General features: G+C 38.5%; 1 protein-coding gene across 8 annotated transcripts in view; it reads left to right on the top strand.

The window, feature by feature from the left end:
* The window catches only part of ART3 (ADP-ribosyltransferase 3 (inactive)), an 81,024-nt gene that overhangs the window by 23,864 nt on the left and 29,463 nt on the right, over positions 1-27,697 (top strand). For 2 of the 8 annotated variants that reach the window (XM_044268102.1, XM_044268106.1), the window contains exon 1: positions 26,408-26,503. The exons of the other annotated variants lie outside the window; for them this stretch is intronic. The gene's annotated coding sequence lies outside the window, so the exon portion shown is untranslated. Of the gene's footprint in view, positions 1-26,407; positions 26,504-27,697 lie in introns of those variants that run through there. 8 annotated transcript variants of the gene reach the window in all.

The raw sequence follows: 27,697 nt of genomic DNA, 5'->3' as shown, positions 1-27,697 counted from the left end.
CCAGCAGAGTTTCTGAGATCGTTCAGTGGCGGTCTTTTGTCAGTATTAAGTAAAAGCTAGCAAGAGCTCATTTGAGTTTGGTATTTGGGTAAGGAGTAGGCAGAAACTCAATTCTTTCAGAAGAGAAAGCAGTTATGGATGATGAGACACATGTAAGAAAGCTACCACATTTTCTCATCTACAAAAGGGACTACCCCTTTTAGTTTTGCTTCCTCTTTTTTAAAAAGGCAGGATTTCTTGTTCTGGAAAGGAGTAAGCTTAAATTAACAAGCTTAAGTTATCTTCAGTTTTCTTTTGAGTTTGATGGTATTCTAATAGCAGTTTCTTCATATGGGGGTTTCCAGCTTTGGGAAAAGAGTGAATAACTAAGCTCTTGAAACACATTAGTCATGCCCAGAGACAGAATTTATCTGTATCCTTCAAGTTATGTAAAATGTTCACCATTTTAGTATTGTTCTTTATGCATTTAAAAAGGAAATGTACAGGACAAAAAATAAAAATTACTCTTCCTTTTTTCCTGCTCTTTTAGGAAGGCAAAACTTCCACAGGGCCATTCCAGTTAGTAAATCAGATCCTGTTTACCCTTACGTTGTTTCCTTAATCCACAAGGTCCTATGCAATTCTGGACATCTTATAGCTGATGAATGAATGAAAATAGCTTATTTTTTATTCCACTGAAAAGCTTTTTTGTCCTTCCTAAATCTGTTAATTAGTCAATTTTATATAGAGAAAAAAATGAAGATGAAAATATACATACCACTTCATCTGCTTTTAAAAAATAAAAAATATATATGGCTATTGCATAGATGATAGTGATAATTAAATTATGGTATGAGAAAGGAAATATAGAGAGCTGTTTTCCTACTACTTGAGGAGAAGCAGCATTGGATGGAAAGAGTAATGAAATGAAGAATGAAGGAATGAGGGGCCAGATCGGACTTGATACTACTTGAGTGTTTGTGGGCCTGGCATCATGGGAATTGGGTTAGCCCACTCTCTGAAAGCTGTCCAGTCCTGTTCACCGTCAAGATTTTAATGAGGTTTAACTGTAACTCTTCCTACCATTGTACCTTATGTCATTTAGTAGTGCATCACTATGATAAGGGCACGATTATAGGGCCACATGGTTTTTTAGAAATTTCTGACATCTGGTTTCAGATGTCAGTTCTGTCTCCAACCCTGCAATTTTGGTTATTGTCATTGTTACCATAGAAAGGTTTAAGAAGCTTATGAGGACCTATAACATGTTTGACCTCATACTATATTTTTCACTCACTCAATTCAACTACATTTATCTTTGAGAGGTTTGGGGTTTCTTTAGATATAGCAGGAAGGCTTCCTGTTCTAGCTCAGTAGTATTCAAAAGAAATATAAAGCAATCCTCATATGTAATTTAAAATTTTCTAGTAGTTACGTTAAAAAGAGATGAAACAAATGAAATTAATTTTTAGTAGTATGTCTTTTATATAACCCAGCATATCTAAATAAGATGTTTTAGTTTTCTTACTGTGTGTTTTTATACTGTGGTAACACATCTCATTTGGATGCTGACTTTTTACCAGAGATACTTGATCTTTTTTTAGATTTTATAAAATTTAAAATAGTTGAAACAGACATACTTGAGTTTTAAACATACTTAATTTTTTGATTAAATTAAGTATCATTTAAGAAATGAAATAATTAAAAAATTTGGTTCCTTTGTCACTTAGTCACATTTTAAGTGCTCAGTAGCTATAGGTATAATTGGGCAGTGTAGTTCTAGCTTATTTTCTCTATAAATATTGCTTTCCTACAGATAATCACTTGGCTAACTCCCTTACCTCCTCAGCTTTTTGCTTAAATCTCAACCTCTCTCAGTGAGGCCTTCCTTGACCACTATTTAATATTACAACCTTACTTCCCACACTTCACAATTTTTTAAAAAGATTTTTAAAAAAAATTTTTTAAAAAGATTTATTTATTTGACAGAGAAAGATCACAAGTAGGCAAAGAGAGAGAGAGAGGGAAGCAGGCGCCCCGCTGAGCGGAGAGCCCGATGTGGGACTCGATCTCAGGACCCTGAGATCATGACCGGAGCCGAAGGCAGTGGCTTAACCCACTGAGCCACCCAGGTGCCCCCACACTTCACAATTTGAATCTGCCTTGCTCTACTTCATCTCTTCTCAGTGTATAATTGCTAATTTATTATTTATATTTATATTTATGTTATTTATAACATTATTCATTGTTAGTTGCCTCCCTCCCTCTCTTCTACCTGCTAGATGTAGGCTTCCTGAAGGCAGAGACCTTTGTTTTGTTCATTGACACATCCCAACATGTAGAATAGTGCTTGGCCTATAGCATGTCCTCAGTAAACTTTTAGAATAAATTTATAAATGCTTGAATCATGATAAAAAACATTCTGAAATTTTTAAAAAAGATTTTATTTATTTATTTGACAGAGAAAGAGCCCACAAGTAGGCAGAGAGGCAGGCAGAGAGAGAGGAGGAAGCAGACTCCCCGCTGAGCAGAGAGCCCGATGTGGGGCTCCATCCCAGCTCCCTGGGATCATGACCTGAGCTGAAGGCAGAGGCTTAACCCACTGAGCCATCTAGGCACCCTGAAGTTATTTTTTTAAAAGATTTATTTATTTGAGAGAGAGAATGTGTGAGCAGGGTGGGGGGCACAGGGGGAGAGAGAGAATCCTTAAGCAGACTCTGCTGGGCATGGAACTTGTCATGGGGCTCGATTCCAGGACCCCAATATTATGACCTGAGTCCAAATGAAGAGTCAGACACCAAACTGACTGAGCCACTGAGGTGCCCCCATCTGAAATGATGAATATGTACTAGACTGTGGATAGGATTCACACAGCGTTCAAAGTATTATTGAGCAAGTCCTTCTTAAATGTATCTTGAATACATTATCTGCACTTGATACTGTTTTAAGCTGAGAGTAGTGGAGAAAGAAATGAGTACAAACAGCATATATAATCTAGTTATGTGAGATTCACAAAAAGAGCAGAAAAATATGAAAAATGCTGCTTTCTATTATAAACACTATAGAGAATTGACTTAAAATAAGGTACTTTGGAGGTGCTGCATATATCCCTTTGAAAATTGCCTAGTAAGTAGTTACATGTTTATCATTAACTATTTGGAGACTTGGGGAACACAACAAATAGGAAAACTAAGCATATTATAAAACTCACACTTGAAAACTAGTTTTTTTAAAAAATTTTTTCAGTCTCCAAGATTCATTGTTTATGCACCACGCCCAGTGCTCCATGCAGTACGTGCCCTCCTTAATACCCACCACCAGCCTCACCTATACCCCTACCTATACCCCTACCTCCCCTCCCTTCCAAAATCCTCAGTTTGTTTCTTGGAGTCCACAGTCTCTCATGGTTCGTCTCCCCCTCTGACTTACCCCAACTCACTTTTCCTTTCCTTCACCCAGTCACCTCCACGTTATTTCTTATGCTCCTCAAGTAAGTGAAACTGTATGATAATTGACTTTCTCTGCTTGACTTATTTCACTCAGCATAATCTCCTCCAGTCCTGTCCATGTCGATACAAAAGTTGGGTATTCATCCTTTCTGATGCAGGCATAATATCTGTTGTATATATGTACCACATCTTTTTTATCCATTCGTCTTTTGAAGGGCATCTTGGCTCTTTCCACAGTTTGGCAATTGTGGCCATTGCTGCTATGAACATTAGGGTACATTTGGCCCTTCTTTTCACTACATCTGTATCTGTGGGGTGAATACCCAATACTGCAATTGCAGGGTTATAGGGAAGCTCTATTTTTAATTTCTTAAGTAATGTCCATACTGTTCGACATCAGCCACAGCAACTTCTTTCCAGACATGTCTCCAAAGGCAGAGGAAACAAAAGTGAAAATCAACTTTGGGGACTTTATCAAGATAAAAAGCTTCTGCACGGCAGAGGAAACAGTCAACAAAACAAAGAGGCAACCCATGGAATGGGAGAATATATTCACAAATGACACCACAGACAAGGGACTGCTATCCAAGATCTATAAAGAACTCCTCAAACTCAACACCCATAAAACAGATAATCATGTCAAAAAATGGGCAGAAGACATGTAGAAATATTTCTCCAAAGAAATACAAATGGCTAACAGACACATGAAAAATGTTCATCAGTAGCCATCAGAGAGATTCAAATCAAAACCACATTGAGATACCACCTTACACCAGTTAGAATGGCCAAAATTAACAAGACAAGAAACAACAAGTGTTGGAGAGGATGTGAAGAGAGGTTGGTGGGAATGCAGGTTGGTGCAGCCACTTAGGAAAACAGTGTGGAGATTCCCTAAGAAATTAAAAGTTGAAAACTAGTTTAACATCATGACAGTGGAAGGGAGAATAATTGCAGTTCTAAAAATGGAATTTAGATAATATAATTCTTTTAAGAAATGGTGATTTTGGGGCACCTCAGTGGCTCAGTCGGTTGAGTATCTGACTCTTGGTTTTGGCTCAGGTTATGATCTCAGGGTTGTGGGACTGAACCCTGCATTGGTTCCCTACCCAGTAGGGAGTCTGCTTCCCCCAACTTCTCTCTGTTTGCTCCTCCCTCCACTTGTGCACGCACTCTCTCTAAAATAAATCTTTTTAAAAGAATGGTGGTGGAGGGATGCTTGGGTGGCTCAGTTGACTGAGCATTAGATTCTTGGTTTCAGCCTGGGTCGTGATCTTGGGTTGTAGGACTGAGGCCTGCATTGGGCTCTGTGCTCAGCTGGAAGTCTGCTTAAGACTCTCTTCCCCTCCGTCATGCTCCTCCCCCACTCATCACACACACGCTTTCTTCTTCTCTCTCAAATAAATAAATCTTAAAAAAAAAAATGGTGCTGGAACAATTGAACATCCCCATCCAAAAGAATGAACCTAGTCGCAGACCTTAAACCCATTTAAAAAATTAACTTAAGATGGATCATGGACGTAAATATAAAATGAGAAACCAGAAAAGATAAACATGTAACTATGGTTATAGTTACATAAGTTCTGTTACCATAAAAGATGTTCTAGAAGGTAACATAAGAGGAAGCCTAGATGACCTTGAATATGGTGATGATTTTTCAGATACAACACTGTTTCAACCCATGAAAGAAATAATTGATAAGCTGGGCTTCATTACCCTGTGAAAGATAGTGTTAGAGAATGAAAAGACAGGCCATCGACTGAGAGAAAATACATCCAAAGACACATTGCATAAAGGATTGTTGTCCAAAATATACAAGGAATTCTTAGATGTTAACGTTAATAAAACAGAAAACCTGATTTTAAAATGGTTTTTAAATTTAAATTTAAAATTTCAAAATACCAAAATCTTAACCGATGCCTCACCAAAGATGATATATATAGATGGCAAATAAGACTTATGAAAAGCTGCTCCACATCATATGTCCTCATGAAATGCCTATAAAAACAACAGTGAAATTTCAATATCCATCTATTAGAAGAGACAAACCCAGACCATGGACAGTACCAAATTTTGGCATGAAAATGTAGAGCAAGAGGAAATAGTGTTTATTGCTGGTGGAATGCAAAATGCTACAACATTTGGGAAACAGTTTGGGGGTTTCTTAGACAATGAAATATATTCTTTAATATACAGTCCATCAGTTGCGCTCCCAGCCTACTCAGAGGAGTTGAAAATGTATGTCCGCACAAAAGCCAGAATACACATATTCATTTATAGTAGCTTTACTGATGGCTGCGGAAACACGGAAGCAATCAGTATGTCCTTCAGTGGGTGGGTGTATAAATAAACTTGTGGCTCATCCAGACAGTGGAGTAGTTAGCACTAAATGGGATTATTTAGCCCTAAAAAGAAATGAGTTGTCAAGCCATGAGAAGACATGGGGAAACTTAAATTACTTTACTGAGCTAAAAAAGACAATCTGGAAAGGCTATCTATTGTATGATTCCAGCTCTATGACTTTCTGGAAAAGGCAAAACTGTGGGGACAGTAAAAAGATAAGTAGGTTGAGGGAGGGTAGACCAATTAATAGGTGGAACATAGGATTTTTAGGGCAGTTAATGTGCTCTCCATGATGTTGGAGTGATGGATACATGCCATCGGACATTTTCCCAAACCCTTGGAATGTACAACACCAAGACTGAGACCTATAATATAAACTATGGACTTTGGGTAATTGTGTTATGTTAATATAAGTTCATCATTTGTAACAAATCTCTGGTGGTGCGTTGTTGATAATGGAGGACACTATGCATGTCTGGAGGCAGGGAGTATGTGGAAAATCTTTATACTTTCCTCTCGTTTTGCTGTGAATGAAAAATTGTTGTTGTTTTTTTTTTAAGGCTCCGTGTCTAGAGTGGAGTCCAGTGCAAAGCTTAACCTCACAACCCTGAGATCAAGATGCTTAACTGACTGAGCCATCGAGGCGCTGCTCTAAAACTGCTTTTACCTATCTATCTATCTATCTATCTATTTATTTTAAAGATTTTATTTATCTGAGACAGTGCATACAAGCTAGGGGAGAGGCAGAAGGAGAGAAGGAAGCAGACTCCCTGCTGAGTAGGGAGCCTGATGCAGGGCTCAGTCTCAGGATCCCAGGACCCTGAGCTCACGACATGAGCTAAAGGCAGATGCTTAATGAACTGACCCATCCACGCACACTAAAACTGCTTTTGAAAAAGTTGAATTTATACAAATCCTTGAAAATCATCCATTATACAAAATTGTGAGGGAAGATTATTTTGAACCTAGAGTTATATACTAGCAAAACTATTAACCATATTCACATCTCAAAAATGAAAGTACTAAAATATTTATTTTTCCATGCATCCTTTATGAGAAAATTATTTCAGAAGTTATTTGCACATAACAAACTGGAAGAAAAAAGCTCCATAATACAAGAAATGGAAAAAGTACCCAGGGATACTTTAAAGATTTTCTAATGTAGTTATTGACCTAGAATGCAGTTGGTCCAGATTAAAACTAGACCTTAAGAACAAACAAAAATGGGTTCTAAACAATTGAATTGGAAATAGAAATACATTAGGGACAACTCCAGAAATGCAAAAGAAAAATAAAAAATTGTAATGACCGAATATGAAACAGACTGAAAAAGGGCATGATTTCAAATGATTTGTGGAGTATATTCTGCTAGAAAGGATTATTAATTTGATCTTCACATTAGGAATGTTTTGCTTTGAATGTGATAATGATCATGACATTGGAATATACACTGATATACTAGTGGTATAGTAGTAGTATAAGAAAATAACTAATAGTGTAACAAAAAAAGAACAGTATGGGGGGGAAAGATAAAGCTGCAGATACCACAATTGCAGGTTTAAAGATGTACTTCAGGAAAAGAGCAGAGAGCCTGTTTATGATTGTATGGTCAATTAATCTGTGACAAAGGAAGCAAAAATATACAATGGGGAAGACAGTCTTTTCAGTAAATGGTGTTGGGAAAACTGGACAGCTATATGTGAAAGAATGAAACTGGGCCATCTTTTAATACCATACACAAAAATAAACTCAAAATGGATCAAAGAACTAAATGTGAAACCTGAAACCATAAAAGCCCTAGAAGAGAACATAGGCAATAATTTCTGACATAGGCCATAGCATTATTTTTCTAGCTATGTCTCCTCAGGCAAGGGAAACAAAAGCAAAAATAAACTATTGGGGCTATATCAAACTAAAAGCTTTTGCACAGCAAAGGAAACCCATCAACAAAACAAAAAGGCAGCCTACTGATGGGAGAAGGTATTTGCAAATGATATATCTGATAAGGGGTTAATATCCAAAATATATAAGGAACATCTGCAACCCAACACCAAAAAGCCAAATAATCCAATTAAAAATGGATAGAAGACCTGAATAGACATTTTTCCAAAGAAGACATTCAGTGGCCAACAGACACATGAAAAGATGCTCAGTGGCCAACAGACACATGAAAAGATGCTCAGTATTGCTTCTCAGCGAAATACAAATCAAACCCAATGAGATATCACCTTATACCTGTCAGAATGGCTCAAATAAAAAAGACAGGAAAAAACATGTGTGCCAAGGATGTGGAGAAAAAGGAACGCTTGTGCACTAGCGGGGGGAATGTAAATTGGTGCAGCCAGTGTGAAAAACAGTATGCAGTTTCCTTAGAAAATTAAAACTTGAAATATTATATGATCCCAGTAATTCCTCTGTTGGGTATTTACCCAAAGAAAATGAAAACACTAATTTGAAAAAAATATGTGCACCCTGTGTTTATTGTAGCGTTATTTACAGTAGCCAAGATATGGAAACACAGGTGTCCATCAATAGACAAATGGATAAGGAAGGGGTGTGTGTGTGTGTGTGTGAGCAGACACACTATATATACATATACACTGTGTGTCCATTGATAGACCAATGGATAAGGAAGATGTGTGTTGTGTATACAAACTATAGTACCTATACACTGTGTGTACATACACACACCATATACGCTATTTGTGTCTATGCATGTACACGCAGGAATATTTCACAGCCATAGAAAAGGATGAAACTGTGCCATTTGTGACTATATGGATGGACCTAGGGGGAGTTATGCTAAATGCAGTCAGAGTGAGAGGGGCAAATGCCATATGATTTCACTCATAAATGGAATCTAAAAAATGAATGAACAAAAAGCAGAATCAGACCTATAAATACAGAAAACAAACTCATGGTTGTCAGAGGCGACGGAAGGGGAGATGGGCAAAATGGGTGAAGGGGAGTGGGAAATACAGGCTTCTAATACTATAATGAATAAGTCATGAGAATAAAAGGCACAGCATATGGCGTCTGGTCCCTGATACTGTACTAGTGTGTGGTGACCGATGGTGGCTACACAGCATAGCATGAACTAGTGTATGAATTTAAATCAGGTGTTGTACACCTGAAACTAATGTCATGTGTGTTGACTGTACTAAAAGAAAAAGTTAAAATAGTTGAAAGTGATTATTGCTGGCAACAAATGGAGCAGGGGCTGTTGTTGATCAGTATAAACTCTCTGAAAGAGTTGATGTTTAAACTGGAAGTATTGTATAAAACATTTCAAGATAACAGACATAATTGGAATAGATATATTCAGAAGAAAGGATAATTATAAGCCCATATTTTTTGGAAGAAAACCAAATTACACATTTGTAAGAAAACTCTTATAAATACTTCTCTGTTCCTTTCTAACAGTATGATACCCAAACTTCCTCATCTTAAATCTTACCATCTCTAGCAACATCCTGAGGCCAAAGACCGTCTTAAAAATGTTAGTATTCCTCACCTTACTTACCGCATAGCACTCAGTAAATACCTCAGTTGTTTGTGTAACCCTCTGTCCACTTCAGGTCCTGGTCACCCTACTGAGACAGAGCGGGGTATAGAGATGTCACATTCACATGGCATCGGTTTCAGCCCAGCACTTAGGAAAATACTAACCAGATAACTCAGTGCTTCCCACGTGTAAGTATTCTTATTGCAATAGTGAAGAAAATAAAGTTAATTTACAAACACTAGAGCATCGACATCACACTCTGTGGTCTGGCACATAGTAGAGAACTCAAGATTTTGTTTTGATTTTTTAAGTATTAGAGTGGAGAATAAATGGATGAGTGACTGTCTTTGTAGAGTCATATGGATGCGAAGAATTCGACAAAAATCTGCCCCTGGAGTTGCCTGTGTAGCCAGTCAGTCCCTCAAGATTGGGTCCTTGCTTGGAGAAAGATCCTGACGTTGATGCCTATGTGCTATGTTCTCTCATCTCCTTTCCTTTTAAGTCTGTGTTCCTAAATTATTGATACTTTATTTTCTCTTTTAAAGTACTTGTCAGTGCAAGGGATCCCCTAATTTTATTTTCTTTATTTTTATTTTATTTTTTTAAAAGACTATTTATTTATTTGACAGAGATCACAAGTAGGCAGAGAAGCAGGCAGAGAGAGTGGGGGGAAGTAGGCTCCCTGCTGAGCAGAGAGCCTGATGTGGGGCTCGATCCCAGGATCCTGAGATCACGACCTGAGCCGAAGGCAGAGGCCTAATCCACTGAGCCACCCAGGTGTCCAGGGACCCCCTAATTTTAATAATGTCGTATTTCAGTTTTTGGTTTTTTTCTTATTTAATGTTAACATGGTTCTCAGTAAGAAGTTTCATTCACAAGCCATTGTCCCAGAATCTTGGTTTGCAAGTTTGGGAGTATCCCGAAACGAAGAACTGCAAGTGGCAATGGTCATATGCCCTATTTCTTTTCCTCAGAGGTGGGGTATTATCCAAATCAATGATTGGCAAATGAGAAACCAAATCCTCAACATTTATTATAGGTCATTCGTATTCATTGAGTGATGTCTACCTGGAGCAGTTTTGGTTTTCAATAAAACGATTCTCTAAATAGTTTGTTCTTGAAATTTTGCTGCAGTAGACTTACTCTGTTTCTGGGGTGAGTGTTTAATTGTAGATTGGACCCTGCAGCTTTACTCCACAGAAAAGTGAATTGCTAACTTCATGGTTCTTGTCTAGATTTCTTGACAACCAGCCAAATTACCTGATTTAAATAATAAAAGATGACTGTAGATGTCTGGGTAGTACAAAAGTTTCTGGGGTGAAATGTGGAGCTGGAAACGAGATTTGTAAGACCCTAACAGGTTGGCTAAGGACAGTCACAGTTCACTTGGTTTTAGCCTCCATCCAGCAATAGCGTATAGGAAAATACTCATGGAATAACTTAGTGACTTACAAGTGTTTCTTTCACAAGGCTGAAGAAAATAAATTTAGTTTACAAATACTATAGCCTCGACATTGAAGTCCATGGTTTGACACATGTGAACTTGTGACTGAGTTTGTGTGTGTAACATGGTCCAATAGTATAAGACCGCTGAATCACTGGGGTTTATGGTTTCAAGTCCTAGTTCATGTAACTGTTCAGTGAGGCCAAAATTATAAGCCCAGGTGACCAGAAACATGACTCCTTACCACTTTCACCAAAAGTTCCTATTAGTATAATTTCTTCCCAAGGAAGTAGGTAGATTAGATCTAGTTGCAAAAGCTAAATTATTTCTTCTGGTGACTAAGGTTTCTGATAACTGTTCCTGCTAATATTTATTCTGGAAGTCTTTTTTATTTTTTTTAAGATTTATTTATTTATTTGACAGAGAGACAGTGAGAGAGGGAGCAAAGGAGCGGGGGTGGGAGAGGGAGAAGCAGGCTTCCAGCTGAGCAGGGAGCTCAATGCAGATCTTGATCCCAGGACCCTGGGGTCATGACCTGAGCCAAAGGCAGACACCTAATGACTGAGCCACCCAGGCGCCCCTTATCCTGGAAATCTTAACCTTCATAAGGCTCCTGACGTTTTTTACTCCCTCTTCCATCCCTCTTTTTATTTCATAAACATGTATGAGCTACTCGTAGAATGAAAGACATATGAAAGACACATTATAGGAGATGCAGAGATATGCTGATGACATACATAATGAGGGACATGTGAGAAATCTTTGAAAGAGTTTCTTTTAAACACCACACGTCTTGTACTCTAATATAACTTACTCCACACGTATTCATACATACACATTTGGAAATCATTGCCAGAGACCTGTTGTCCTTTTTTTTTTTTTTTTCACATTTAATTTTATTTTAAGGACGATTGTCCTTGAAAAGAATGTGTTTCTCACTGCAGGAGAAAAAAAAAAAAAAGTAGAGAGCTAAAGCCTAGAGGTTTAAAATCTACCAACAGAGCGGTGTCTACAAATAAGACACTGTATCATTGTATATGGAATGTTTTAGGAGTAATATTTTGAAAATACTATGTAGATAACCTTTTTATTTCCTCTTACAAAGTTTTCTATGTCTGTACTCCAGATCACCTTTAATATTCATAAGTAGTCTAAGGGAAGGAAAAGGCAGATACAGCAGAACAAGGGGGATCATACGAGAGAGGAGCAGAAGTATCTTATAGGAAGGACCTCTAAAAAGTATTAGGAATGGAGAGCTGTTTCCTGAACAAAAAGAAAAGGAGAAGGGGACAAGGATTAGACTCCTGTGTCCTGGCTTCCTTGGACTGAAACCCTGGAAAGGGTTGATGTAAGAGTTCAGAAACTAGCTGATAAGTTTTAGGGTATCCTTAAACAGTTGGATTGTTTTGACTCTCCTTGAACAAACTGGATCATTTTCAAGGTCTCTTAGAAAAGCACCAAGTCTAACATGGGACTACCCAAGCAATAAGTTGGAAATAGCAAGCAGCAGAACATGTTGAGAACAAAGTTTCCTCTTCAGTTTTTTACAGAATCAAGGTTATCATGAAAGAACTCCTAGGTTTGCCTTTGGGCCTAGTTAAGATATCAGAGAGCACAAACCAGCTGTGATTTTATTCTAAGAGGATGCCCAGCAAGGCCAAAGAAGCTCATCTGTGGTAATGAGGCTGGAGGACATAGAAATTGTTCAGAATACCCAATGCCAGCTGGACCCCAGAAGCGGTAGTTATTGAACCAGCAGTTAAACATCACCAGTGCTGGAGACCAGCCTAACCACTAGAGCCGGCGGAGCACAGACTCTTTCCCCTACTAGCAGAGTGCCACAACGTAGAGGGAGAACAGTGTGCAAAACAAAGCTGTATTTCTTTATATTGGAACTCAACTTTGTTCACAAACCCTCGTGTCCATTACTGGTAAAAACGTTAATCTTTCCAATTAAAATTTAGTCATTTGGAAGTTGAAACAGTCGTTTTTGAGTGGATAGTTAAATTCAGAATTGTTTTCTCCCCTTCTCTTTTGTCCTTCCTAAGAGCAGTCTAAAATCTTGCCATTAGAAGAAAGATAGCGTGTTCTAGTGCTGACCTCTAGTGGTCACCGAAGTGTCTGATCCTGCTTGGTTTTCTTTGGGCGATGGTGATGGTAGTTTACATTTACTGCTGTGGTGTCCTGACTTGGCCTCTGGTCTCTAAGATACACGTACTTATCTGATCACAACCCTAATTTCCTTTGGCTCTCCCAGCTCTTTTTCAGCCTTTTCTATGGGCCATTGCAATATTACATTTCCTTTTATTAGTAGTTTTCAAATTGGGATACATTTAACTCTTGGTATACACAAAGACATTCCAAGGAATATGAAAAATTTGTTGTTAACTTTTAAAAATCAGCTGTGTTATGATTTTATAAATTTATTAATTTTAAGAGTACAACACTATGACTTTTGCCAAATGCGTACCATCACATAACCATTAATACAATCATGATGTAAAACATTTCATCACCCCAGAAAGTTCTTTCATGCCCCCTTATAGTCATTCAGTGTCCTCCCTCCACTCAAGCCTTTGGCAGTCACAGATCTGCTTTTTTTAAAAAACTAAATTTAAAATTTGAATTTTTTATTTTATTTTTTTAATTAACATGTAATGTATTATTTGCCTGTCCGGCTTACACACTTCACAGCACTCACATAGCACATACCCTCCTCGATGTCCATAACCCAGCCACCCTATCCCTACCCCCTCACCCTAGCAACCCTCAGTTTGTTTTGTGAGATTAAGAGTCTCTTATGGTTTGTCTCCCTCTCGATCCCATCTTGTTTCGTTTTTTTCCTTCCTTGACCCCCACAGTTCCCCACCCTGCCTCTCAAATTCCTCATATCAGAGAGATAATATGGTAATTGTCTTTCTCTGATTGACTTATTTTGCTTAACATAATACCCTCTAGTTCCATCCACATCATTGCAAATGGCAAGGTTTCTTTTGATGGCTGCATAGTATTCCATTATATATATATATATATAATGGAATATATATATATCACATCTTCTTTATCCATTCATCTATTGATGGACATCTAGGTTCTTTACATAGTCTGGCTATTGTGGACATTGCTGCTATAAACATTCTGGTGCACTATATATATATATATAATGGAATATATATATATCACATCTTCTTTATCCATTCATCTATTGATGGACATCTAGGTTCTTTACATAGTCTGGCTATTGTGGACATTGCTGCTATAAACATTCTGGTGCACGTGCCCCTTCGGATCACTACATTTGGATCTTTAGGGTGAATACCCACTACTATGATTGCTGAGTCGTAGGGTAACTCTATTTTCAACTTTTTGAGAAACCTCCATACTGTTTTCCAGAGTGGTTGCACCAACTTGCATTCCCACCAACAATGTAGGAGGGTTCCCCTTTCTCTGCATCCTTGCCAGCATCTGTTGTTTCTGACTTGGTAATTTTGGCCATTCTGACTGGTGTGAGGTGGTATCTCATTGTGGTTTTGATTTGTATTTCCCTGATGCCAAGTGATATGGAGCACTTTTTCACGTGTCTGTTGGCCAACAGATCTGCTTTTTGTCACAACAGTTTTACCTTTTCTAGAGGGTCATTTAAATATTGTGCTGTATGTAGCCTTTTGTAACTGACTTCTTAGCATAATGCTTTTGAGATTCATCTGTGTTGTTGCACAGTTCATTCTTTTTTTAGAAAAAGAGCTTTATTGATAATGCAATTCAGATACCATATAAATCATTTATTTAGAGGATACAATATAATGGTATTTAGTATATTCACAGAATTGTTCAGCCATCACAGGTGTCAGTTTTAGAACTAATCAATGCATCAATGTGAATAGATTTCAAAGTATTTTGCTAAATCAGTCACAACTTTACCACCTTGATATCAGTCACAACTTTACTACCTAGGATATTGGCCTATAATTCTCCACTTTAGTGGGGTCTTTGTCTGGTTTTGGAATTAAGATAATGCTGGCCTCATGGAATGAGTTTGGAAGTTTTCCTTTTTCCTTCCATTTATACTTTTTGGAACAGTTTGAGAAGAGTAGGTATTAACTCTTCTTTAAATGTTTGGTAGAATTCCCTTGGGAAGCTACCTGGCCTGGGGTTTTTGTTTGTTGGGAGACTTCTGATTACTGATTCAATTTCTTTGCAGATTACCGATCTGTTCAAATTTTCTATTTCTTTCTGTCTCAGTTTTGGTAGTTTGTATGTTTCCAGGAATTTATCCAGTTCTTTCAGATTGCCTAATTTGTTGGCATATAACTTTTCATAATATTCTCTTAAAATTACATTTCTGTGGTATTGGTTGTGCTCTCTCCTCTTTCATTCATGATTTTTGTTATTTGGGTCATTTCTCTTTTCTTTATTTTTATTATTTTTTTAAAAAATTTATTTAACAGACAGAGATCACAAGGGAGAGAGGCAGAGAGACAGGCAGAGAGAGGGGGGAGGCAGTCTTCCCGCCCAGCAGAGAGCCCGATACGGGGCTCGATCCCAGGACCCTGGGATCATGACCCGAACTGAAGGCAGAGGCTCAACCCACTGAGCCACCTAGGCGTCCCTCTTTTCTTTATTTAAGTCTGGCCTAGAGGTTATCAATTTTATTGATTCTTTCCAAGAAAAAGCTCCTAATTTCATTGATCTCCTCTATTGGCTTTTTTTTCTTTCTGTATCATTTACTTCTACTCTAATCTTTATTATTTTCCTTCTTCTGCTGGCATTAGGCTTTATGCTGTAATTTTTCTAGTTCCTTTAGATAAAAGAGTAAGTTGTATGTTTGAGACTTTTCTTGCTTTTTGAGGTAGGGCTGTATTGCAGTATATTTCCCTTTTAGTACTCTTTGCTGTGTCCTAAAGGTTTTGGATTGTCGTGTTCTCATTTTCATTTGTTTCCATGCATTTTTAAATTTCTCCTTTAATTTCCTGGTTAAGCCATTCTTTTTTTTTCCTTTTAAATATTTATTTATTTATTTACTTGACTGATAGAGATCACAAGTAGGCAGACACACAGAGAGAGAGAAGAGGAAGCAGGCTCCCTGCTGAGCAGAGAGCCTGATGTAGGGCTTGATCCCAGGACCCTGAGTTCATGACCTGAGCTGAACGCAGAGGCTTTAACCCACTGAGCCACCCAGGCGCCCTAGTAGGATGTTCTTTAACCTCCATTATATTTGCAGTCTCTCGAAATTTTTCTTGTGGTGAGTTCAAGAAGGGCCGTTGCATTGAGCACGGGCTTGGAGTTCATGGCAAAGAGTAGCAAAAAGCCAGCGTCTTGGTTAGAGGCCCGCAGCCGGCATCCCTGCTCCTATGCTAATGAGCCAGGTAGCCCAATGGCACCCACTGGCTCTTTTGTCCCTGGGGAGGTGATGCCATGTCTCCCAAATGCACTGCAAGAAGGGGGAACTGTCTCTCACAGTGTGACCTGGGGAGCTTCAGATCACACCATCTGCTCATAGGCCTCTGCCCACTTTCTCTCCAGGAGCACCTCTGTACCCGCCAGCCTTCACCCAGTGACCGCATGACTTCTAAAACTTCAGTCTCTGAGCTCAGCCACTTGTAAAAACTTGCAGTAATCAACCCCTCTCATTTTCATCATCAGTGGCTTTGGAGAAGTGTTCTTGTTATTTAATGCCCTGCACTCTATTCTCTCTCTCTCTCCTCTCTCCCTGATCAGCACTCCCTCCCTTCCCTGGCACTCGCTGTTCTTTTCTTCCCCAAATCACAACCCCACATCTCCTACTTTCCATGCTGTGGCCTCTTTTCTCCCTCTCGTTGTGCTGTTGTTCTCTCAGTCCTCAGACTGGTTTCCTGGCATTCTGAAAGATTTGATATTTATCTAGCTGTGTTTGAGGCGTGAGGCAAGCATAGGGCCCTCCTACTCCAGCCTCTTAACTCCCTAATCATTCAGTTTAAGTTGCAGACTCTGCGTGTACTCCCATTTCCCTTGTAATACTTCTTTGAAAACCATAGTCCTAAAAATAAACAGAAAACAGAAAAAACAAACAAAAAACTGTAGTAATTACTGTATTCTAAGATATCATTTGATTATTTATTTTGTTATCTGACTGCCTCCTGCCACAAGAATAGTAATTTAACAAGGGCAAGATGTTTATTTTGTTCATTAATCTATCCCCAGTACCTAAAATGGTGCTGGGACATTGTGAGGACTCCTGGAACAGTTGCACAGATAACAGACTGAAACATGCCCCCAGTCATTCTGAGAAAGAGACCTGTTGGTCCAGGAGCTTTGGACTGAGGGGCAGGCTTCTGGTTTGGCTTACACAAGAAGGCCTACAAAACTGCTATTAGGGAACAGAGGCCACTTGATACAGGCTCCCTTGGCCTTGCTCCAGCTTGCCGGTATCATCTGGGGAGGAGCTTACGCCATTCTCTGGTGCCCTGTTTTTTACTGTTGATGCCAGGAGACACCTCTCCATCACCTCTTCTGGTGGTAGCAGTTCCTGGCCCATAGGACTAGCACCAACAGAGAATTCTTACATAGCACTGTCACCCCCAGTGGCTGTCCCAAGAACTACCACAGCAAGAGCCAGTAGACCCAGGAACTCAAGTCTTTCTGTGAAAAAGGCTTATTAGTTTATTGTCAAAGTTGAAACCTCAGGGGCAGGCTTCTGTTACACACATGTAAGGGCAAAAACCTTCCCTGGCACCTCAGAGAGTGGGCATTATCTTTATGCTCTCCCTCTGCTACACTGTAGAGCGCCATCATCTCTCACAACAGAGTTCTTTATGTGTCTGGTATCCTAGTTTTTATGTCTGTTGCCTGGTTTTAGTGGCTGTCACCCAGGGAATATCCTTTGATCACTCTTGGCTCTGGTGGCCAGGGGCACTGGTGCTCCTGTATCTCATAGACTGTAACAGTCAGAGTCCTTGGTAGGTACTGATCCCAGGGGACTGCACAGACCAGATTGAAACACACCCCTAGTCTTTTTGTGGAAGAATCCTATTTGTTAGTCCTAGAGCTTCAGCCTAAAGGACAAACTTTAGGCTTGGCACACCTTTAGCGGCTGTATAGGTGCTCTCAGTGAATGTGGGCTAGGGAATGCCATGTTTGCACTCTAGCTCACTCATACCTCCCAGAAGGGAACTCAGACACTTGCCTGGAGCCCCAGTTTTGTGCCAGGTCAGGAGACACCTCCAAATCACATGGCTCTAGGGTCCAGTCTGGCTAATTACTGGAACCTATTAAAAATAAAAATAAAATATGCTGTTTGTATAATTACAAAGTTTTGAGAGATAGCTAAGAGCAAGAACGGTGTTGAACAGTAAGTTTTATCTTCGCAAGGCCAGCCTTCAAGATGGATAGGCAGTTGTTCTATCTGATGCATAGAAACTAATGTAGGCAGTCAAGCAAAATGAAGAAATAGAGGAATATATTCCAAATGAAAACAGAAAATGAAACCCAAGGAGGGGGGAACCTTCATGAAATGGTGGTAGGTAATTTACCTGAAAAGAAGTTCAAATAATGGTTATAAAGATGCTTACTGAACTTGGAAGAAGAATGGATGAACACAGAACTTCAGCAAAGAGAATTTTAAAAGATGAAAAGATAGTTTAAGGGACTTCTAGAACAACCTCAGGCAGACTAATGTTCACCTTATAGGGTGAAAGAAGAGAAGAGAGAAATCTGGGAAAAAGAAGAGAGAAAGAGGCAAAAATTTTTTTTTGAAGAAATAATAACCAAAAGCTCCCCTAATCTGGGGAAAGAAACAGACTTCCAAATCCAGGAAGTTGAGAGGATTCCAGGTAAGATGTTACCAAAGAGACCCACACCAAGACACATTATAATTAAAATGTCAAAATTTAAGGGAAAGGAGAGACTCTTAAAAGCAACAAGAGAAAAATAAGTTGTTACCATGTGAGGGAACTCAAATAGGCTATGATCATATTTTTCAGCAGAAGCCTTGCAAGCCAGAAGGAAGTAACACAATATAGTCAAAATGCTAGAAGAAAAAAATTTCCAACCAAGAATATGCTACCCAGCAAAGTTATTAATCAGAATTGAAGGTGAAGAAAAGAATTTTCCAGACCAAAAAAAAAAAAGCTAAAGGAGTTCATCACCATCAAATTGACCTTAAAGAAATACTAAACAGACTTACTAAGTTGAGAAAAAATATAAACAGTAACAAGAAAACATACGAAAAATGTATCTCTGGTAAAGGTGAATATTTACTGAAGGGAATAGAATAATCTCTTAAAGCTAGTGTGGGAATTAAAAGACAAATATAGGTGCATCTGGGTGGCTCAGTTGGTTAAGCGTCTGCCTTTGGCTTATGTCATGATCCTGAAGTCCCAAGATTGAGCCCCACATCATGCTCCCTGCTCAGTGGGATGTCTGCCTCTCCCTCTGCCCCGACCCCATTGTGCTCTCTCTCTTGCTTTCTCTCTCTCTCTCAAATAAAATTCCTTTTTAAAAAAGACAAATATACAAAATAATACAAAAAAGACAACATAAAAATACAAAAAATAAATGTTGCTACAATAATTAGTTAATGTGACATTACATTAGTTTAATGTGACATCAGAAACAAAACATTAGAGGGAGAATAAAAGTGTAGACTTTAAAATGCATTAAAACTTGAGTTATCATCAGCTTAAAATAGACTTACAAATTTTATATTTAGGTCTCATTATTACCACAAAGCAAAAACCAGTAGTGGATGAACAAAAGGCAGTGAGAAAGGCATCTTAAACCTACCACTAAGGAAAGTCATCAAACCACAATGGAAGAGAATGAGAGAAGAAAGGAACAGAGGAAGTACAAAACAGCCAGAAAGCAAATAACAAAATGGCAGTAATAAGTCTTTACCTATCAATAATTCTTTGAAGGTAAATAGAGTAAATTCTCTAATCAGAAAACATAGAGTGGCTAAGTAGATAAAACAAAACAAAATAAGACCCATCTATATGTTACCCCCAAGAGACTGACTTCAAACATAAATACACAAACAGACCGAAAATTATAAGATGGAAAAAGATACTCCATGCAAATGGAACCCAGAAGAAGGCTGGGGACTTGAACATCACCTACTTACATCAATAGATAGATCAGACTGCAAAAACAAAGGAAACATTGACCTTCAATCACACATTTGAGCAGATGGACCTAACAGGTACCTGTTGTACAGGTACCTGTACATCAATAGATAGATCAGACTGCAAAAACAAAGGAAACATTGACCTTCAATCACACATTTGAGCGGATGGACCTAACAAAACATACCATCCAAAAACAACAGAATACACATTCTTCTCAAGTGCACATGAAACATACTCTAGGATAGATCAAGTCTGCACAAACTGAAGATTGAATCATATCATTTTTTCCAAACCCAGTGGTATGAAACTAGAAATCAATTATAAAAAAGAAAACTGAAAATTTATTATGTGGATATTAAACAGTGTATTACTGAACAGCCAGCGGGTCAGTAAAGAATTCGAGAGTGAAATCTGAAAAGATAACTTGAGACAAATGAAAACGAAAATACCAAACCAATATACCAAAAATTATGGGATATAGCAAAAAGAGTTCTGGGGAGAAGTTCATAGCAATAAATGCCTACCTCAGAAACAAGAAAAATCTCAACCAATGTACACCTCAGGAAACTAGAAAAAGGACAAATGAAGCCCAAAGTTAGGAGAAGGAAGGAAATAAAAGTCTGAAGAGAAATAAATAGAGACAAAAAGATGATAGAAAAGATCGATGAAACAAGAGCTTGTTCTTAGAAAATATAAACAAAATTGCAAAACATTTAGCTAAACTAACAAAGAAAAAAAGAGGGCTTAAGTAAAATCAAGGATGACAGAAGATTGATTACAACTGGTACTACAGAGATACACAGGATCATAAGAGACTATGAACAATTACACGCTAACCCATTGGACCACCTAGAAAAAAAAATGAATAAATTCCTAGAAGCATAAAAACTTTTCAAACTGAATCAGGATGAGAAAAATCTGAACAGATTGATTACTGGTAAGGAGATTGAAGCAGTAATTTAAAACCTCCTGACAAAATTCTAGGACCAAATAACTGCACTGATGAATTAACACCAATCATTCTCAAATTCTTCAAAAAATAAAAGAGAAAAGAACATTCTAAACTCACTTTATGAGGTCAGCATTACCATGATATCAAAACCAGACAAGAAAAGAAGAAAATGGCAGACCAATATCCCTAATGAACACAAATGCAAAACTCCTCATCAAATATTAGCATGCCGAATTCAGCAATACATTAACAGGATCCTACCCTGTGATCAAGTGGAATTTATTCCAAGGATGCAAGGGTGATTCAGCATTTACAAATCAATCATTGTGATATACCACATTAATAAAAGGAAGTGAGAAAATCACATGATCATTTAAATAGAAGCATAAAAAGTATATGACAAAATTCAATATCCATTTATAATAAAAACTTGCAATAATGTGGGTATAGAGGGAACATCCCTCAACATAATGAAGGCCATTTATGAAAAGCCCACAGCTGACATTACAACCCAGTGGGGTTAAGTGGAAACTTTTTCTTTAAGATTAGGAAAAAGACAAGGATGTGCACTCTCTCTTTTTTTTTTTTAAGATTTATTCATTTATTTGAGAGAGAGACTGTGCATGAACGGGGGATGGGGAGAAGGAGAGGGAGAAAAGCAGCTCCCCACTGAGTGTGGAGCCCCGTGTGAGGCTGGATTCCATGACCCTGAGATCATGACTTGAGCTGAAACCAAGAGTCAGTTGCTTAACCAACTGAGCCACCCAGGAGCCCCAAGGATGCCTGCTCTTGCCACTTTTATTCAACATAGTGTTGAAGTCGTGGCTACAGCAATTAGGCAAGAAAAAGATAAAAGTCATCCAGATTGTAGAGAAAGAAGGAAAATTGTCACTCTTGAGATGACATAGTATTTTGTATATAGAAAACCTTAAAGATTGCACCAAAAAACTATTAAGACTAGTAAGTTCAGTAAAATTGCAGGATACAGAGTCAATGTACAGAGGGTTGCCTAGGTGGCTCTGTTGGTTAAGCATCTAGCTCTTGATTTTGGCTCAGGTGATAATCTCAGGGTCCTGGAATTGAACCCCAAGTTGGCCTGTGTGCCAAGAGAGGAATCTGCTCAAGGATTTCTCTCCCTCTCTCATTGCCCCCCCACCCTGCTTGGGCTCCCTCCCTCTCTCTCTCTCTTAAAAAAAAAGTCCTTCAAGGTCGCCTGGGTGGCTCAGTGGGTTAAAGTCTCTGCCTTCGGCTCAGGTCATGATCCCAGGGTCCTGGGACCAAGCCCCACATCGGGCTCCCTGCCTAGCAGGGAGCCTGCTTCCCCCCACCCCCCGCTCTTCCTACCTCTCTGCCTACTTGTGATCTCTGTCTGTCAAATAAATAAAATCTTTATTAAAAAAAGTCCTTCAGAGTCAATATACAGAGAAATATGTTGCATTTCTATATACCAATAACAAACTATCAGAGAAATTAAGAGGGCACCTGGATGGCTCAGTTGGTTAAGCATCCAACTCTTGATTTTTGTCTCTGGCCATGATTTCAGGGTTGTGAGATTGAGCCCCACATTGGGCTCCAGACTCAGTGAGGAGTCGGCTTGTGATTCTCTCTCTCTCTCCTCTCCCTCTGCCTTTCCCCCCACTTTCATGCATGATCCCTTTCTCTCTGAAATAAATAAATCTTAAGAAAAATTAAGAAAATTTTCAGTTGAATTAAAATGAGCAAAATACTAGGAATTAACCAAGGAGGAGAAAGACTAACATACTGAGAAGTATGGCATTGATGAAAGAAATAGAAGGAGACAAAAATAAATGGAATGATATTCCATGCTTATGTATTAGATCAGATTGTTAAAATGTTCATAGTACCCATAGCAATCTATAGATTTAATGCAACCTTTATCAAGATTCCAAAGGCATTTTTTTCCATAGAAATAGAATAAGCAATTTTGAAATTTGTGTAGAACCACAAAAGAACGCAGATAGCCTAAGCAATCTTGAGAAAGAAGAACAAAGCATCAGGCTCCCTGATTTCAGACTGTATTACAAAACCAGAGTAATCAAATTAGTATGGTATCAGCATAAAATAGACACACAGGGGCACCTGGGTGGCTCAGTCAGTTGAGCATCCAGCTCTTGATCTCAGCTCAGGACTTGATCTCAGGGTCATGAATTCTGACCCCACATTGGGCTCCATGCTGGGCATGGAGCCTACTTTAAAAAACAACATCTTCTGGGGCACCTGAGTGGCTCTGTCGTTTAAGTGACCACCTTTATTTAGCTCAGGTCATAATCCTGGGGTCCTGGAATTGAGCCCTGCATTGGGAACCCTGCTCAACAGGGAGTCTGATTCTCCCTCTTCCTCTACCCTTCCCCCTGCTTGTTCTCTCACTTGCTCTCTCTCTCAAATGAATAAATACTTATGAAAAAAAGTTAAAAACAAAAGCAAAAAACCAGATGCACAGATCAGTGGAACAGAATAGAGATCCCAGAAATAAACCCATACATATATGGTAAATTAATTTAGGAAAAGGCACAAAGAATATACAATAGGCAAAGGACAGTCTCTAATAAATGGTGTTGGGAAAACTGGATGATTTACAAAAATTCCCTCAAAATGGATTAAAGACTTGAAGGTAAAACATGAAACCATAAAATCTGTGGGAGGAAACATAGGGAGTGAATTCCTTGGCATTGTTAATTGGCAGTAGTTTTTGGATTTGACACCAAAAGCAAAGGCAATAAAAGCAAAAATAAAAAATTGGGTCTATATCAAACAAAAAACCAGTAACAAGATGAAAAGGCAACCTACTGAATGGGAGAAGATATTTGCAAATCATATATCTGATAAGGGGTTAGTATCTAAAATATATGAAGAACTCAGACAATAGCAAAAAAAAAATACAATTAAAAAAATAAACAGATGCTCTGAATAGACATTTTTCCAAAGAAGACCTATAGAAGGCCAGTGGGTATATGAAAAGATCTTCAAAGTCACTAATCAGGGAAATTCAAGTAAAAACCACAGTAGGCTATCACAGTACATCTGTTAGAAGAAGAATGGCTATTATCAAAAAGAACAAAGGGGTAGGACTGTGGGGAAAAATACCAAGTGTTGACAAGGATGTGGAAAAGGGGAATATTGTGCACTGTTTGTGGTAGTATATATTGAAATAGCCATTAAGAAAAAAATATGATCCAGCAATTTCATGTTTGGGTATTTATTTATATGAAGAGAAAACAAAACACTAAGGTGAAAAAGCATGTATCACCCCTATGTCATTACAGCATTATTTACAATAACCAAGATAGAGAAACAACCTGAGTGTCCATCAATGGTTGAATGGATAAAGAAAATGTGTTTGTGTATAGATATATGTATATGCACACACATATATACACATATATAAATAGGATGGAATATTATCAGCCATAAAAAACAATAAAATATCTCCCATCCATTTGTGAGAACAGAGATGGACCTTGAGAACAGCATGCTAAAATGTGATAAGTCTACGACAGAAACATCACATGATCTCATTTATATGTGGAATCTAAAAAGCAAAAACAAAAACCCCCAAAAAACTAAGCTCATGGATATAGAGAACAGATTGGTTGGCATTGGGAAGGTGGATGAAAATGGTGAAGGAAGTCAAAAGGTACGAATTTTCAGTTGTAAAATAAATGTCATGGGGATATAATGTACAACATGGTAATTGTAGGTAATACTGCTATACTGCATATTTGAAAATTAAGAGAGTAAGTCTTAAAAGTTACTGCACACACAAAAATTTGTAATTATATGGTGACAGACATTAATACTAGGCTTATTATGCTGATTATTTTGCAGTATACACAAGTATAAAAACATGTTATACATCTAAATCTAATATGTTTTATATGTTAATTATACTTCGATTTTTAAAAAGTTTAAAAGTGAAATAAAATAGGAATGGAGCGAAAGCATATTGGGCATAAGGAAGGCCAGACTTGCCTTGAACTTCATGCAGTGTTTGTTACATGCTTTTTCATGGACTCCATCTTTTGTGTGATATACAGACACATTTGGTAGGGTTTAGTGCCAAAGACAGGAAAATCCCACTCCTGAAAGCTCACGCGCTTGCAACTTAAAAGAAGGTCAGTAATGCCTGAAGACATGTGCAAACCCTCTTTTTCTTTTTGGACCAAACTTTTTTTTTTTTTAATGATGCTGTTGCTCAGAGTCTATTTAGTGTATTAAGTTGTATTTTAAACTACCTAGCCATGGGGTAAGAAGAAGTTAGAGGCTTTGAAGGCTGAAGATGAGAGGTGGGTTTTATAAAAATTTTATTAAAAAATGCACTTTAATACTTAAATGTTTAGTTGTATAATAATATATGTACATATGCACACATACAGAGGAAAATACACGTAAGCGTATAGCTTGGTGAATATATTCACAACTAATATAATCCACATATAATAATATATGTACATATGCACACATACAGAGGAAAATACACATAAGCGTATAGCTTGGTGAATATATTCACAACTGAGTGTATCAATGTAATCAACACGCAGAACCACACCGGAACTTAACCGGCATCCCACATGCTCTCCCTGTCCCTCTTCCAGGTCTGCTTACTACTCAGAGCAACCAGTATTCTGATTCCGATGTTATAGATGGGTTTTGTTTGATCTTATTCCTTATCCCAATTAAATCATACAGTATATACATGTTTGGGTCTCTTCTTCTGCTGGAAAGTATTTTGTTAATATTTATCCACATTTCTTATATATGGTTATTCTCTAGCCACACAAAATTCCATTGTATGGATATAACAATGTATCCATTCTGCTGTTGTGTTAGGCATCTGGATGTTTTCCGGTTTGGGGCTGTTACACATCATGCACTATCTAATACATGATATTAATGTATTTTGATATATATGCACAAATTTCCTAGAACATTTCACAGTTTTTTATCCACAGTCTGTGAACTCCCAAGTGTTCCTCAGCAGTCTGTATATTTACTTACTGTGTACTTACTCAGATGGGGACCAGAGTCACAGGTTACCAAATCCTTCCCTTAGTGTTCTCACTGACTTTTAGTGACTCACTGACTTTTTCTAAAACCCACTTGGCTTTTTAACATCTATTTTGGTTAAGTATGAATATTAATCTGTTTTTTCAGATTGTGAGTGCTTTTTATTCTTCATTTTACTTGCTTGTGTGTCCCAGCAGCTGGCGCCCTTCCCTGAAAAACAGTAAGCTGGTTGAGTGAATGGCGATAGCCATCATCATTGCCAGCGATGAACGCAGCAAGTTCCCTTAGTTACGTGAGCCATCGAGTTAGGATTTTATCCTTTGCTTTAGTTTGACATCTCAGAGTTCAAGGGTCCAGAGTAGAAGGTGATCGCTCTCCAAGAAGCCTACAACAGGGCTCAGAACTGGGCATGCTGTGTGGTTAGAGGGCATTGCTGTGGCTTTACAGGCCTCTGGGAGATTTCATGTGTTAACAGCAGTGATTCCAAAGGAGAGTGTGGGGGCCAGATATAAATAGCAGAACACAAATGGGGTAATGTGCCACTGCCAAGCTACCGCTGGGGTGTTTATAAAAAGAAAAGCATTCCCTTCTCGGCTCTCACTGTCAACAGCCTCCCGTCCTGAAGACACACTTAGCACCACTGAGAGAGCGGGGAGACAGTCTGAGACCTAGCATCATTTAAACCCCCTCCGCAGGCAGAAAAGCCAGGTAAACATTTTGACTTATTTACACTCAGACTACAGAAGTAATGGATTTTCGGAAAAAACCCTGATTCAGAGCTTGCTTCGCACATACTGCCTTGTGACAGTTATCTGTCAAGTTTTATATATAAATAAATATATATATATAAAAGATTTTATTTAGTTAGTTAAGAGAGAGAGTGAGAAGGCCCAAGCTGAGGGAGAGGCAAAGAGGGAGGGAGAAGCAGGTTCCCAGCTGAGGAGGGAGCCTGAGGTAGGGCTCGATCCCAGGACTCTGGGATCCTGACCTGAGCAGAAGGCAAACACTTAACCGACTGAGCCCCCCAGGTGCCCTTGTAAAGTATTACATTTCAAATCTTTTTTAGAAAGTGAAGTTCAACACAGGAATGGCATTTTGGTAGTATATTTGAGTATCTCTAGTGAAAGAAGCTGTGCCTGAGTAAAGACGGGAATGTGAGACCAAGGAGAGGGCTCCCTATGCTGTTTACTCCCACTTGGATGTGCCAGAACATGGTCCTTCGTAGGATGAAGTAGAGAGCTCAGTTCAGTTCCAGTAGTGTCAACTTTGTTGTAGGTGTGTGGAAGGAACCAGCACTGAATTGAATCGGATAATGGCTGTGGGAGAGCTTCAGCTCCTGAAGGCCTTTCATGCTCCTGTTTACCCCTTTCATTTTCCTAAATTATGGGACAAGTATTGGGCATTTGACCAAAAGAGTTGTTTAATCTTATTAGAATTGCTGCCTACTTAATATTTCCTTATTTTCATTCTTGCCATCAGAAATTTATGCAAGACACTTGTTTTGTCCTTGGGCTTCTCTTGAATCTTGAGTATTTGGGGCAAGGAGGCCCTCTTGGGTAGCCCTCCAGTGAGTACCATTACGAGTCTCATCATTCCCAATATCCTACCCACATGGGTGTCACTCAGTTTGCAGAGAATAAAAGAATGGATGCTGTGCACGGGCCATAACTACTGGGAAATTTTTGGAAACTGGGGCTATGAAACTACCAGTCTGAAGTGGTTGTTTTTTAGTGTTATTTCCTGTGTATGCTGGGGGGAAATTCAGAGATAGGAAGAAAATATGACTTCCAGTGACTGTCTAAGGTGAGAGAGAAAACATGGCTGGAAGAGAATGTAAATGGACAGAATTAATCTTGAGCAAATTTCTGAAGTTCTCTGAGCTTTGGTTTCCCTCTCTGTAGA

Source organism: Neovison vison, chromosome 11 (assembly GCF_020171115.1).
Source record: "Neovison vison isolate M4711 chromosome 11, ASM_NN_V1, whole genome shotgun sequence".
Lineage (NCBI taxonomy): Eukaryota > Metazoa > Chordata > Mammalia > Carnivora > Mustelidae > Neogale > Neogale vison.
The sequence above is the reverse complement of the archived record's forward strand: the minus strand, read 5'-3'. Positions and strand labels throughout refer to the sequence as shown.